Source organism: Talpa europaea (genome assembly GCF_964194135.1).
Source record: "Talpa europaea genome assembly, chromosome: 2".
In the NCBI taxonomy this organism is placed as follows: Eukaryota; Metazoa; Chordata; class Mammalia; order Eulipotyphla; family Talpidae; genus Talpa; species Talpa europaea.
Genome location: NC_140068.1, coordinates 25,864,592 through 25,869,362, shown reverse-complemented (window position 1 = coordinate 25,869,362; position 4,771 = coordinate 25,864,592).

Sequence of the window (4,771 nt, the reverse complement as noted above, 5' to 3'; positions counted from 1 at the left end):
TGCAAATTTTTTATATCTCAATATGATAATCATGTAATCACCAGTTGACAGAGTATTTAACTAGGTACACTATTACTATTTTGTTCTGTAATGATTTTGTTAGCCAAGTGTTCTTTGTATTGCGCAGTTGAAAAGTTTTAGTTTATAGTTCACAAATAATGAACCCCTATCCAATTCAGGGACTTCATTCCTGCATTATTGATTAACTTGGAAGAGGAATCAGGTTCAGAGAAAACTCTGTAGAATAGGCAGGTTTTTAAAATATTGAATCAGGAGAAGCAGCAGAACAAGGGAATAGAGAACCCAGACTCCAAAGTCTGGGTTTAAACTTGGGCTCAATTACTTCTAAGCTGTGTGACCTCTGAAAAAATTACTTAACATCTCTGTGTTTCGGTTTATTTTCAAAATGTAATGAAGAGCAATAACCAGGGGTTGGCATTATGATTGAAGAGATTATAAAGAGACAGCTTTTGGAATACGGTTTCATGGAATCTGAAGGATGATGTAATGTTGCTGTTATCTTTAATCTTTGTTGTAGCATGTAAAGATGAGGTAAATAGGGAAACACACCAAATAATGAAAAATTCACAATAATTTGTAATCCGGGAAATGGAAATTAAAATAATAATGGGATACCCCTTTAATCTAGTTAGGTAAGCATTTAAAAAGCTGGATAATGCCAGGTCTGGGGAGGATTTCAGACTCGGAGCCACACTCACCACTGCTTTTGGGAGTGAGATCCATGCAGTCATTCTGCTGAGCAACCTGCTACTACTTAGTCAATATATATACACACACCTGTGTCTTAGCCAGGATTCTTCCAGAAACAGATCCAAAGATAAGGGTTTGAGTGGAAGAGATTTATGTGGAGATGAACACAGGTTACTCTGCTAAAGAAGTAGAAGATCAGAGAAGGGAAGGTCTTGAGGTGGAGTACTTTTTCAAGTTAGTTACCATTATAGGTTAATAGGGTATAACTGAAGAATCCCAGGAATGCAGGGTGAGAATGTCATAGTTTTTCCACCCAAGGGATGAACGAGCTAGAGTATTTTTAAGTGACTCTCAATAGTTGGTTGGGGGCTGCTAAAAAAGCCCACAGGCAGAGATGCAGATTCTGGTAAGGGAAGTTGAGGAAACTAGTGAGTGTGTGTGTGTGTGTGTGTGTGTGATGGAGAGATCAAGGAACAGACATAGCACTGATAAGTCTTTCATGTAAGACGGTCCAGGAATTCCACTCCTGGTTACCCATCTGCAGGATTGATCACAAAGTTCCTTATGGAACATGTATGAGGATGTCCTTTGCAGTGTTATTTATGATGTCAGGAAGTTCTAAGGAAACTAAATGACCTTCAATAGCAGAATAAATAGATACAATGTGGAGAATGGGCACAAGGAACATTCTACAAGAGTTAAAAATAACCAACTGGGTTAAACACATAGCTACCTAAGTAATCTTAAAAATAATCCCTAGTGAGAAAAAATAAACCAGAATGAGATCCATAAAAAACACACACACACCCCAATGTGTACAGTAACACATTTAATAAAAATACATAAACTAAAGATAATCATTTTCTGTAAGAGATCTGGAGGAAAGCGACTTGGCTATGAGAACAAGATAAATACATAACTGATTTAATTTTTTTAACAAAACAAAAGAGGAAACTTATAGAAATGTTTGATGATCATGTGCTATGAAATGAGGAGTAAGATTAATTCAACAGCATGCAACTGAGGTCCAAGAAACAATATGCCCCAAATTTCCCATCATTTTACTTTCTCTAACCCAAAGTTCTCGTTTCTTCATTTCTCTGAGTTCTATCTCCTCCTATCTCCTTAGTGCATGAGGACAGTGTCTGCAGAGAGTGGCAGCTGAGGCTGGAGTGCTGAGGCTTGAGGGCAAAGGGGTGTTGTTTTCTTCGGAATTGAGGTCAAGTTGGGATGGAGTGGTTGCCAGACATCCCTACCTGAGGGTGAGCTGTGAGCCAGGTTGAAGCTACAGCAAGCCGGAAGGCAAGTGAGGGAATGTCAAGCCAAGGAGAGGGTCAGATAGGAGAACCCACCCAGGCAGAGAGTGAAATGTAGGTGCTGTGTGCATGCAGCAGAGTTCTCAAAGTCACTCTAAATGTCACTTACATGCTTTGCTCTGCCTCTGCCCGATAAAGGGAAGGATTTTTTTCTCTACCCTAATGAAACTGTTACTAGTATTAAAATATATGTAAACTGCAAAATACAATTCAAAGGTGTTTAAGCTAAAGATGGTTCAGATTTTGATTTTAATATAGTCTGTATATGAACAGTGGGCTGGAGTTCCTGATGAGGAACAATTAATTTTCCCTATTTGGTCTCTTTCCATCTTAATAATTCATTAGGAAATCCATTTATTTTAGTCAACAACAACTTGGCCTTTTGTGATTTCCAGGAAGCATAGTACAAATATTGAACAAGTAAGTCTTATAGAGTAGTTTGTTTTGCACAGCATACACAAGACATTTGTGGATTTAAATTTAATTTGAAACATAATGAGATCAAGGTACCATTTCCAGCACAGTTGTGTAGATAAAGATTAAAAAATTGCGTTCTATAAATTTGACTTGTCTTAAGGGTGTATTCCACCGTTAGTCAAAGAGTGTGCCAGAAAGAGGCTAACAAGAATTTTTAGTAAGATGGGTATTTTTTGGTAACACATTTCCAGAAAAGATTTAGAAATAGGGCTTTTGCTTTAAGGCAGTACCTAGAAATATTGATTTAACCAAGAGCTTGGAAAAACTAGCCATGTTTGGGCCTCCCTGGTGGTGCAGGTGGTTGAGTGCCGCGCTGTGAAGCTGTTCGCAGCCTCTGCAACGCGGGCTCTATCCCAGCCGGCTAGCTAGGGTCCCACATGGCTTGACAGACCTCTCCTGTCTCGCCTACTGCTCCCCTCTGCAGGGTATTTCGTCAGTCCGCCTGTTCTGTTCCCCGCTCTGTCGCTGGTGAATCCTCTCACCCTCCCATGCATCTGACCTGTACCCTGGTTTTTGTATAAATAAAATAAATACTTAAAAAAAAATTAACCGTGTTTTTAGTTGCTTGGTCACAGTCTTATCTTCTATCCCAGGTTATTTAGCACTCTTGAATTGTATTTATATAGTGTTCTGGGTGATCTGCTGAGTGAGATAGAAGGCAAGATTTTTCTCTTTTCATAATGGGATGTGGACTCTGATCGATTAAAATGTTTCTCTGTGGAAGAATGCCTTCTCTCTACCAACGCAAGAATCTTATTTAATGGCAAATTATAAAATCTCTAAGTAGCTCCCAGATGAAATTGTTTGTTTGTGTTCTTCATAACAAACCCTTGCTTTGAAGCAGCTGCTATTTCAGAGGAGATCGTAAGCATTTAAAAAATCTGGGTCACTCCTCATGCGTTGCAAAAAGAAATCTGTGCTAGACTAAAGCCTAAGGACTCATCTGTAGCTACGTGGGAACTCTGTGGGGTTGTAAATAAGAACAGTGGGGAGCTCAGAGTAGCTTCCAAACCCTGACCCTCAGCACCCAGTTTGCTAATACTGAAAAATGTGGATAGGGAAAAAACTAAAAAATGGGGTCATTATGAAAGTATATAATTAGCATGCTAATCATAGTCATGTTAAGAATTTTCATATTGAGCAAAGGATGACAAAGGAATTGGGTCACACAGAAGGATCACTGAAACTCAGTAAATAATGACTTTCCCCCCTATCCATTGACTATTCTTAAAAGAGACATCACATTAATCTCTTCTTGGTTAAAAACATCACATTGATATTTATTCAGACTAAAGTTTGTTAACAATACCTCCAATTGGCAAATGATTCAATTGGCAGAAAGTAGGTTCATATCCTATTTTTTAAGGTCACAAAAGTACACACACGCACAAACTCAGAACTCTCTTGGTGCTTTTTACTTCATATTTTCTCAATATATTGTTATAAACATATTGTACGGTAATGCAGTACAGAATGGTGGATAAGAGCACGGATACTGGAGGTAGACTCAGTTTTGACTCTGCCAATTTCTTGCTGTGCAACCTCGGGAAAATTACTTTGCCTCTCTGTGTCTCATCTATTAATCTGAGCAAGAGGCTTATGTAAGGGTATGATGAGAATGATGATCATAATCACATGATCATATTGCACATGTAAGCAGATCTACCACAAAGATGATACAATAAATACCATCAGTCGTGGAAAAGTATGAACAAAGTGCTCTGGATTCTACATCAAAAACTCAAGGCTTCAAGAGTTCAGAAGGGTTTCTTGCAAAAATACCATTTTAAACAGTCTAAGAGGGTAAGAATAGTTTTTCAGGTGAAGGAGGGAAAGGCCTCAGGCATGGGAAGGTGCTTTGGGAGGCACACAGCCAGGCACTCCCAGCTGTGTCAGGAGACAAGAAGAGGGTGAGTTTGTAGCAGAGAGTGATGAGGAAGCTTGGGGTCAGCTTGGGAAGGGAGTTAGGCTACAAGCTTTTACTATGCAGGATTTTACAATGAGGGTAAAAAATGCATTTAATATAATGTCTCATTTCAGAGACTTTAAAAAAGGAGAGGATAGGGTTTGACATAGCCAGATCTATCTATCTATCTATCTATCTATCTATCTATCTATCTATCTATCTATCTATCTATCATCTATCTGGAACATAATGCTGATCCTCAGTTACTTCATTAAGGATGAGATAAAAATATTCCTGCTATGACATTTGTTATAAGAATCAAATAGTACATATGAAAGTGACTTGTAAATTATACAGCAAG